Genomic DNA, 11,656 nt, shown 5'->3' on the forward strand with positions numbered 1-11,656 from the left:
GGTGTATTTAATTTACCAAAGCCTACCGACTTTATGACACCGACGGATTAAAATATTTGAAGCAAACAAATAATTTGTTTATTTCAATAATCAATCAATTACTTTAAGCATATTAAATCATCAATCTAAATTCATATATAGTTGAAAATGAAAGATTAAGCCCAAAGTTCATATAGTTTCATTCAATTTGATTTAATCCTAAGTTTTCACATTGCATTATGATTTTTTCATATCTTAAAGTATAAGTGAAGTAATTTTAAACTACCCAATTTAGTAAACTTTACGATAAATATTATGCATTATTACGATAAAAGGAATTAATGTGTGAAATCAGAATTTCTTGCTCTATATCGGCATTACATTAAAAATGATATTTTAAAAAAAAACTTATATTTAACACATTATCGATTAATAATATCTATACACTATCATATAATTATATATTATTATTTTGTAAATATTTAAAGTTAAGAGTTCAAAAGTCTTTGAAAATCAAATTTTTTTAAATTATAAGTATTTTGTTTTGAGATTATTAATTTTAAAATTTATTTATTAATGAGACGGTAATATTTAAGTAACTGACAATATATAAAATTCATGTACGAGATTAAATATAATTATTTACTTTACTTATTAATAATAACAAAAATTATTAACCCAACCTGGAAGCTATGGAGCCCATACTATCCTTAACCCAGCCTAGGTCAAATGGAGCCCATACAATCCACTATTCATGGGCCGTCTCCCAGCCTGGAAGCTCATGCTATTCACAGGCCAGATGGAGCCCAAAGGCTTGAAGAAAGTTAACTTGGCACGTTCAGGGCCAATTTTAATATAGTTCGTCAAATTCCAACGGTTCCGGATTGTGGGAGCCAATTTAGTAAAGAGAAAAAATATTTTCACGCTTATTTTGAAAAAAATTATATCATCTCTTCTCTACAATTAAATTAAGTTGGTCAAAGTAAAGTGATAAAGTGTAAGTTTGAGCAAACATAATTGACGTTGGTAACCTTTTATTTTCATTTTAAACCAACTCTAACTCGAAAAAATTCATTCGATTCTGATCCAATTTAATTTTATTAAAAAAATCAATAATTTAAATCTAAGTTAACTTAAATCAAATAAATAAATTACACATTACAATTATAAAATAAATATTTATAATTACCCTAAACACTCTCAATATTTGAATTTAAAAATTTTTTTACAATGTCTAAAGATTTCTTCTCAATATCTGAATTTGGAGAAATATTTGCAATTTCTGTCTCGAAATTTGAAATTGGAGAAATTTTTTATAATCTCTCAAGAATTTTTCTTTAAAAATTTTTCTCATTTCATAATTGATACGGATTGCAAAATAAAGGGAGAAGACAAGGGCACAGATGAGGAAAGTTGACAAAGTGGCGAATAGCTGTGAATGAGAAAGGACTAAAGAAAGACCCGTGGAGGAGTATTGAGAGCTTTTTTTAGTATAACTCTACTGGGTTTCTAATCCCCTTGTCCAACTTTCAAAGTTCACATTTATACTGTAAGAGCAATACTTTCTTAGGAGTTGTTAGGAATTACGTTCAATCATGGGAGAATGTGCCTGTTATGGAAGAACAGTTAAGAATGGTTTACGGGATATTGAAAGAATGATCATGTAGTTGTTAGTGAATGTAAGTTTTTAGTAAGGAAGTAGTGGCCTTTGATAGTACTCGTATTTTCAAGGAAGAAGGAAAGAAAAAGGATAAAACACATGTACTTCAAGGAAAGGTTAAGAGGAAGTTCTCTTAACTTTTTATATCTGAGCCACCAAGCCAAACTCTTAAACATCCCACAATGTGAAGGTAACTCGTGAACCCTGTCACTTGTTCTGAGTTGCTTTCACTTTTCATACAAATAATTGTTCCATGCTTGTAACACTTTAGGCGCTTCTACGGATAGAACTCTGGAACTTTCTACGCTTTGAACTCCTTTGGACGTTTATGTACTTGGAACGTCCTTAGGTGTTTTCTGTGCTTGGAAACCCCTAGATGCTTCTTACTTGGAATGCCTCTGAGTGCTTCTGCGTTTGGAACACCCTAGACATTTTTGTGCTTGGAACACCCTTATGTGCTTTTGTACTTGAATGCCCCTGGGTGCTTCTGCGCTTGGAACACCCTAAGCATTTATGTTGCTTGGAACACCCTTATGTGCTTCTGTACTTGGAACGCCCCTGGTGCTTTTGCACTTGGAACGCTACTGGGCACTTCTATACTGGAACTCCCTAAGTGCTACCGTGCTTGTAACTCCCTCGGGCGCTTCTGTACTTGGAACACTCTAGTGTTTTTAGTGCTAGAACACCCTTAGGTGCTTTTGTCTTGGAACGCCTTTGGTGCTTCTGCGCTTGAACTCCCTAGGTGCTTCAGCGTTTGAAACACTTCGGGCGTTTCTGCACTTGAGTATTCTTGGCTTGGAACACTTCAGGGAACGCTTGAAATGTAATTATTTTGTAAAACCAAAATTGGATGTTCTACATTGGCTATGCTCTTTTGTAATAAGCATGGTTCAAGTAACACTACAAAAGTTTCATAAAAATTTGAATCTTCAATGTCATTTCTTTGTTGGATGTTCTCGCGGGCTTCATTTCACCAACAAACAGAAAGCAGTTGTGTTCCTACATCTCTGTGGAGATCAACTATATAATTAGAAGATCTTCAAACCAGAAATATGCCAACCCAAATTGTCACCTGAAGGTGAAGAAATGCAAGTTTACTTGTGGTTGTAGGCCACAAGAAAAAAGTATTACCTGTGTGATAATTTAATTTTTTGTTAATTAGGACTTTTGGAAGTATTTTTAATTTGTTTAAGTCATTTTATTCGCAAATGAAGTTTTAATTAGTTTAGTTAAAATGTATTTCGTTGTTTTTTAACATTAGTAGATGATTAAGACTAATATTAATGGTATTGTATTTCGTAATCTCTCAGTTATTGAATATATATTCCCGTGATATTTGCGTTATGTAGATAGCACCCTCACAAATCCATTCAGCTGTTTCAGCACTAAAGGCTCAAATGAGTTTTAAATTCCAAGAATTTAAATATTTACTTAGAAAAATGTAATTAAAAGAATAATGTAGAAAAAATTAAAATGAAACATCGAATTGATTTAAGGACAAATTTAGCTCTTATTGAATATTAAATTTTTTATTCTATTTTAATTTTATTGAATTTTAAAAGTATAATAATAAATTTAATAAAATTAAACTAAATTGACAAAATTTAAACTCGAACCTTGTCCCTAGTCTTCCGTGGGAGCTTAGGGCGTGACTGCTCAAGTGTCATTGCCATACGACAATCAACTCAGCTTCTCTCAAGGATATTGGGCTGGGATTGGTATTGAGGAACCGTTAAAAGGCCTAGAAGGCCATACTATTCTTAAGCCAGATGGAGCCCAAAATTTTATAGAAAGGTAATTGGGCAGGTTCAGTGCCAATTTTAGTTGAATCAAAACCACAAATCAAATTACAACTGTCCCTGGCCCATGGGGCCCAATTCAGTAAAGAGATAAAAGTTTCACATAAAAAAAATGAATCCCTTCTATGGAATTAATTGAGTTGGAAGTTAGAAACTCATCTGAATCTGATCCAACTCAACTTGAGTCCACTTCTTGTTTGAATCGACCTAACTATACAATTATGTTAACAACTAGTCTTTAATTACATAGTAGTCCATCTTTTTAATTAATTTATCTGAGTCGATTTAAACTTTACAATCATGTTAACAACTAATCTTTAATTACATAATGGCCCATCCTTTTGGGACATATAAAAAACTATTAGTGCACAAAGGTGTTTGTGTCCCACTAACTGTCCCTTTTAGATTTGAAATCTTTCAATTAGAGCATTTGGATTTTATGATTAAAGGATTGCAATAAAATAAAAGTCTAAGTTGCTGTTGGAGATCTTTAGCAAGATATCATTGATTATTATCAATCTTTTGTTTAATTACTGGTAATGAAACCCGAAGTTTAATCCGAGAAGTTACTGAACTAATCCAAATCATCGTCTCTGAATATTAAATTGATTCGCTTTTGTGTTGACTCGAGACGGAAACCTAAATCTTCCACGCCTGATGATGATTGGCCCAGAATCAAGCCTTTTAGAGTTCAAGCAAAGATGCTCCCACTTGAATCCACTCTTATTAAAATTCCCTCTATCCCCATCTGATTTTTGTTATCTTTTGTGATTTCCCTTTCCAACTTGAAGCTCTCAAATATAAAATATTCTTGTAGTTGGAAAGGAATGTGATTCCTGACTCCACCCATCAACAACAGAGGTGTTTTGCCTCCATTGATGCTGTTGTCAACCTCACATAAACCTGGAAAAAGGAAACGAATATTATGGGAATTTTCCTTCGCGAGAAAAATTTGGGCAGATGTTGGCACCATTCATCAACAAAAATCTTCAGTTAATATCCTCATATTCAGGTTTTGTCGTGATGGACAGGAGCATAAGATGCATGAATTGAAGATCCTATTCTACCCCGGTTCCCACCCTCCCTATAGCAAATAGAACAAAATGATCGTCAACAATGCATTAGGAATTGCAACGATTTAATCTCAGTAAATATTATTTAGAATTTTCGTATCCTTGTGGCATGCAAGGGATACCGTACTAGTAAAGGAATTAGAAAAAGAAAACATATGAATAATTCAAACAAGTATTTCCTATAAGAGGTTTGAAGAAAGCTCGACTTTAGTCTTTCAGGATTTGGGTCGAATGTTGTCAATATCCGAATTTGGAGAAACTCTTTAGAATCTCTAAGGATTTCTTCTCGATATAAGAATTTCGAGGAATGCCTAGCAATATCTGACTGATACAGAATCCAAAAAGAAAAGGTAAGACAAGGGCAGTCGCCAGGGCTGCATTAGCATCTGGATTCTTCAGAAGATTTCCAATGAAGCTTTTAAGCAGCCTCCAGGATATTGGAACCAAGATATAACACAATATGGATGCTGCAGCAGTAAAACAAACTGGAAATCTTCCAGTTTCTTTGCACTTTGCTTTGTCACTTCCATGCCACAGGTAGCTAAAGAACAATGACAGTGAACGCGCGCCATACACAATGATCGAGGGCATAAGAAAACCGAAGGCAAGGCCATAATATAAGATAATGGCCAATACCAATGGAATTTGAGAGTGGTTCTCTTCCGGAAGCTTCAACTCCATTTTAAACAATGATAAGCTGAACCACATCAAACCAAAGAATCTGTAAGCTGTCATGATGGAAGCTCCTACATAAATCCAAGGAGGAATTTCTTCTTCATCATGCTTCATTTTTATTTCAATTGACCTGAGAAAAATTGCACATATAGAATTGGATGTGTTTAATATTAATCATACTGCATTAGCTTGCTTATATTCTAAAAAAATTAAATTTGCTTAAAAAATCTAATGGAAGTAAATTGAATCAAAACAAAGAAAACATGCCTGGTCACGAGGAGGAAAACACACTGTTAGCAAAATTGCAGATCACTGTTGTTTGATCCTTGATGCTCTAGTTAAGTAATTACTGCAATCATAGAACTAGTCAATAACTCTAACTCCTCGTTTGGATAGATATAGAGCTTTAAATTTATTTCATTATCCCCTTAAAAAATGGTACTAATAACAGTTGAATTCAAGAGGTAGAATTGTAGTCAATATTAATTGCATTAATTTTAACTTATCTTTTCCACTTTTATAAATATTTATCTAAATGGATGGTCAATTATGGACGAGTGCATTCTCATTTAAGTTTCTCAATAACTCAATTGCTCTTCTCCAGTCCATTCTCATTTAAATTTCTTAATAATTTAATTTCTTCTCGAATACCATCCCCAATTAATGAAATATCTTGATTATAAAATTAGCATGATATATCATGTTAAATAGTGTGATATTAATCAATTTGATTTGATTTCACAAATGCAGGCCAAGTAGAAATTAAATTAAAAACAAAAATCATCATCAATCAACTAAGTGGAGTAGTTTTGAAATAATTACTCCCTTGGTTTCAATTTCCAGATTCATAGTATATATATTACCTTGAAGGAAGCAAGCATTTGACATATATCTAATCGTATTTTAATACATGGGTTTTCCTTTGAAGACATCCTTCTTTTTTGATGATTAACACAATTTTAACATGATTATCTATTTGACAACCCAAGATCAGATTTAGCACCCTAAATAGTTTTACCATGGAAAGATAAATATCCGATCCTGGTATGCTGATCGAAGTTTATTAAATATTTTTTTATTCAGCCTGCACATGTTTTGTGCAGGCTTTAAACATACAATTATACAGAAATTGCATGTTAAGACATGGGAAATAGGAGCCTGAGAAATCTCAAAGATTCCCTCTAAGCTTCCAATTGCCTAAGAACCATAACTTTCTTTCAACATCTGTCATGCACCCTAATGGAATAAGACTGGATAACCAGTGTCACAAGAGGGTGTATCAACATCAATTACTATAAATCTACCTAAAACAATAACAAGATTAAGGCTATTTGTTGTCGACTTCAGCTAATCCTTTCCGTAAAAACAAAGAAGGCAAACAGGAAAGTATATATTTAAAAACTCCAACCTGACATGGAAAGTGGAATACCACATCACCCCCTCATTGCTGTAAAATCAACATATAGTAATCGCTAGGGTAACTTATTTGCAACAAATGTCATTGTTCCAAAGCCTTGTTTTGTTTGTTTCTGCAAATGGTCCCCGGCTGTATGATCCATTTTAGTCGATCCAGCTGTAACGAAGGAGCACCTCTTTTTGCTAGCTAATCATTTTCGGGAATAGGAGAAAATTGTTTTGATTATTATTAAGTCCATATCTTTACGTTCTTGTTCATTTATAAATTCGTTTACGTTAGAAAGATTGCGATTAAGATATGCAACGAATACGTTTATTAATATATATATATCTCATAAGTTGTCTGCTTGCATGTTTTAGATAAATGTCCCGACTTATATATAAATATATATTCTTTGACACAAGATCTTTCAATCAAAATAATTCGATATTAAAACAAAATTTTCACGTGACATAATGGTTGGTGGCGACCTCATGTACATGAATCATTATTGTTCTGTCAAATCTGTATGTTGATATGTATACATCAAATACATATACGTATATACATAAATATTATACGTTTGACAACATACACGTATTCTATACATGCAGAGATGAGAGAGAGATAGAGATTGGCCTGGGACGTTGTAGGATGGTCTCCTTTGGCTCATATGGACCATGTCCATATCTAAGTTACAATGATGTGGTCACTACTCACCAGAATCATCATTGCGACAAAGTCCAAATGGAATGCACTAATGTATTGTAGTTTCTTTTCTTTTCCTGGTCAATCACAACTTCACAGGCTTACGAAACTAGCTGGTGTTTGTTCAGTTTATTTAATTATATATAAAAGCCAAAAGCAGCATCATGGCGGGGGTTGTTCGCCATTTGGCTTCAAGCATAGGGATAGGAGACAGGAAACCTCGTGCTCACTTTTACATCTTTATTCCAATACAACCAGAGGGGATATAGAAATTGTAAATCAATTAGAAAAACTGTCTATCCAGCTTTGGTGAAAAGAAAAAAAAAAAAACCAAGAGGGCTGTCTGAAAACAAAACTTGTAGAAAGAGACCATCTCCAATATATGTTTCATCTTTTGATGAACAACAACATGATTAATAGTTCAAAAAATAGCATTGCCAGAATCAATAGTTAGAGTATTCCATACCAATAGCCGTAGAAAATATTCTTTTAACAAAAATTCTTCTGATCACGTAAGACACCATCAATTACAGTAAAAGTTAATAAATTATATTTAATTTTTTGTCCATATATATAATTTTGAAATTTGACAAATTTGTATTTTATTGGAAACGTGTCGGTTTCAATAATTCTATTCCAGGTTCAACTCATGTCATCATCATCTTGTATTCGCACTCCTTTACTTTTCCATGTAAACCTTCTAGGGGAAAACATGGGGTTTATACGGTTCTAATCCAACTGATATTTTCCTTTTGTCAACAGGGAAAGCAACTGATAAAAGGGAGAACGCAAGCATATTCTGCCTGGTGGCTGGCTTACGGTTCAAATCAATCTGTAATATATCCCACGCAAGTTCCATGTTGCATATTCCACTGGAGCAACTACAGCCGTGAACACGACACATGTTTATCCGGTTGAATAAAGGCATAAAGACAAAATTCAACAGCGACATATTCCAATTAAGCAACTACAGTCGTGAAAACGATACGGGTTTACTTGATTGAATAAAAGTATAATGACAAAATCCTAACAGCGACACATATATTCAAGAAGCCTATTAAATAAAAATATAATGACGAATAAAATTCAACAGTAACGCTAAACAAGGAAAGACTCTAAAGATGAAATTCTTTGGACAGAGCAGGTTTAGCTCATTTAATGATTAAATTCAACAGCAACGTTAAATTAGGAGAGACTCTAATCCAAGCATGGGAGATTCTCTCCACTTTTCCGTGCACGAATTCGATAAACTCGTAGTGTTAAAAGTGTTAATGCTTACAAAATTTCAACCTACCCTAAGTGTTGTATCGAGATAAGTAAGTAGAATATATAAAGAAAAAGATCCACATTCTCCACCACAAAGCACAGTATCAACTATCCGCGCATATTCTAATCTCTTCTGCCAGCATACCTATGTGGCTGTGCAGCTTATCTCCTTGAAATCAGGCATCCCCCTTTTGGTGTTTTGTCTTCATGTTAACGATTACAATTTGAACTTTGCTATCTTAGCCACAAGAGTCAATCATCGTCAAATCATATTTGCAATAGTTAACCTTGGCTCATTGCTCAAGCCAAGTTAATGGGTTCATCTGGTCTAACTTGGGTTTTGGCTGGTCACTTTCATGGTCAACTGGAGACCCACACAGTCCAAGAAGTTATGAATTGAGACGAAATAATTAGATTTTGAGCTATATTACTTGAAAGTTTGAGTTTGTTTTTGTCCTAAAATTTAAAATTAACGAGAGATTAAAATCAATTGACAATTTATGAAAAAACTTCACGAATAAAAGAATTTTCGATATGGATAAACTTATAAGAGACAAAAAGTTTGATTAATATATTGATTGAAAAAAACAAAGAGATTAAACTTGAACGTAAGATCACAATGGTGTAATATCACTCGACAATATGTTGAAAAAATGTGCATGATATCACGTGATAACAGTGGTGAATTGATGCATTTGAGTAACACTAAATTTTGTTGTTTCTTTCCCTAGGGGGAATCCTTCCAATCAAGCTACTGTTATTCACTGACCTGGTGAGCTGGGCAGGCCAACGAATGAATAAATTTTTGTTAAATTCCCTAAAGTACTAAGCTAATAGTACATTACTATCAAACCCCGCCCTATTTTCCTTGCCCATCAAGTTGAGGGAATTGAACCATATTTATGAATTTTGATGAGTACTAGCACAAGAGTGAAACAACAACATTTTGTTCCTTTTCTTTGACATTGTTTGCATCTAGTTAGAAATTGATTTGTGATATTTTAACTATTAACAATGTTTGAATTTTCTCTCAAGCAGGGTCAATGGAGTTAGCAAGAGAAAGGGATGGAGTAAAGTTTTAATTGAATCTGGTAATCTGAAATTCACCATAAAGCTAAAAAAAATCAAGACTCAAATTATCCAATTTCAAGATGTCGGTTTTAATTATATCTACGTACATATTGAATTGTTAAGAAGATAAAGAGTAAATCTTGGTTCGCAGGTTTATTGGGTTTGCTTAATTGGTAATCTTTATTTAGTTGGCACTGTGCCTTTAGATCGAACCAGAACAAATATCGAAACTTGAAATAAGTTAGGATTAATTAAACCACATTTCTAACGTGTAAAAATGTGAAGAAATCATAGGTTAAAGGAGGTTAATAAAGAGGAATACATAGATTCGGTAGCGGGGATTCCACGCAATTTGCCCACATGCTACTAACTATATGTCCTTTTGGGAGGCTCAAATTGGTCTAAAATGATAATGGAAAATCAAACACTATTTAATTTTCCTTTGCTTAATATGGTAAATGGTGGTCCGAAGCAATTTCTTCATTTTTTTAATTTATTATTTATTTATTTTGGGTGTGTTGCAGCTGCTTGGCATATACTGCTAATGCACCTCGTTTTGGATGACGAAAGCGACCCACGATCCACACCGCCTTTTACACGAATCCTCCGACGCCACCTTGGGCTCCAGCCCGGCCCCACTTCCTCTAACCGGACAAGATTCCCCCTCCCCCACCCCTCTTTAATATTATTTTTTTTGGCCTCGCGTAAGAGCTTCACTAATATTATTATCCATCTCCTTTATTTATTTTTTAGATATTTTAAAATATTTTTTTTATTTTTTATAAAATTATTTTTCGTATTTTTTATTTTAAAAAGCATTGAAATATTAATATAAAATACATAAAAAATTAAAATTTAAGTCTCAACTTTGATAAAAATAAAATAAAGATAGATATTTAAAAACGAGAAAAATTAACTGTATGTATTTATGGTTTATAATTGAGAATTTTTTTATTTTTTGTGTTTTAAACAATTATTATTTGAAAATAATTATAAGAAAATGCTTATATAAGAGGAGAACCCATTTTTTATATTTTTTTACCTTTAAAACTCATAAAAATCCATTTGACTTTGTAGTCAATCAAGGATCAAACAATGAATTAGATTAAATGCTAATTACGATACTATATCAATTTAAAAGCATTCAACTTGCTTATTAAAAAAGTAATTAAGATTTAGTTAAAGTTTTAATAAAAGCACAAACTTTTTCAATTTTTTGAATATTCAATTCACATAAAGTTTTCATCCATGAAATACATATTTCATGTGTTTAAAATAATTATCACTTATGTGAATCTTGATTATTGATTTATCAATTTTTTATTTTATAAATTTAAATTATTAATAATTTAATAATTAAATGTATTAAACATGTTAAATAAGAAGATTAAAGGGTTAAAAGCATTGAATCAGGTTTACATTTTTTTTTTCACTACAAAAAGTAGGGTGAGAGAAAAGTAAGAAATAAAGAAATAAGAGTTTGTTTGACTTGATTTTTTTTAATTTAAAAGTTATTATTAAACTCTTAAATTTTTTTTTTAAAATTAAATTAAATATATTTTATAAATAAATTATTTGATAAAATAATTTATTTAAATTTTAATTTTAATTAAAATTATCATAAAAAAATTTAATAAATAACTTTCTATTAATCATAAATTTTTTTATTAATAATAAAAAATAAATTTGAATTTTTATTTATTTAAAATAAAATTTTAAAATTGTAAAAAAATTTATATAATATAAAATTTATAATTAATATTAAATCATATAAAAATGAAAATAAATAATATTAAAATTATTTTTAATAGGTGAAAAAATTTTTATAACAGAATAAAAAATCTTCTGAAAACGAGATGTGTTTTTAAAAAAAATAAAAAGAAAATCTTCTGTAAAACTGTTTTCTAAATTTTTTATTTTATTTTTTAAAAAATTATTTTTTAAAAATATTTGTTTGACTTGACTTCCAATTTTAAGAAGTAATTAGACTGAAAACAGTCGAGGCAAACAGCCACTAAATAAAATTTTT

This window comes from Theobroma umbraticum, unplaced genomic scaffold, assembly GCF_002168275.2.
Source record: "Theobroma umbraticum cultivar Fairchild unplaced genomic scaffold, ASM216827v3 scaffold_86.0, whole genome shotgun sequence".
In the NCBI taxonomy this organism is placed as follows: domain Eukaryota; kingdom Viridiplantae; phylum Streptophyta; class Magnoliopsida; order Malvales; family Malvaceae; genus Theobroma; species Theobroma umbraticum.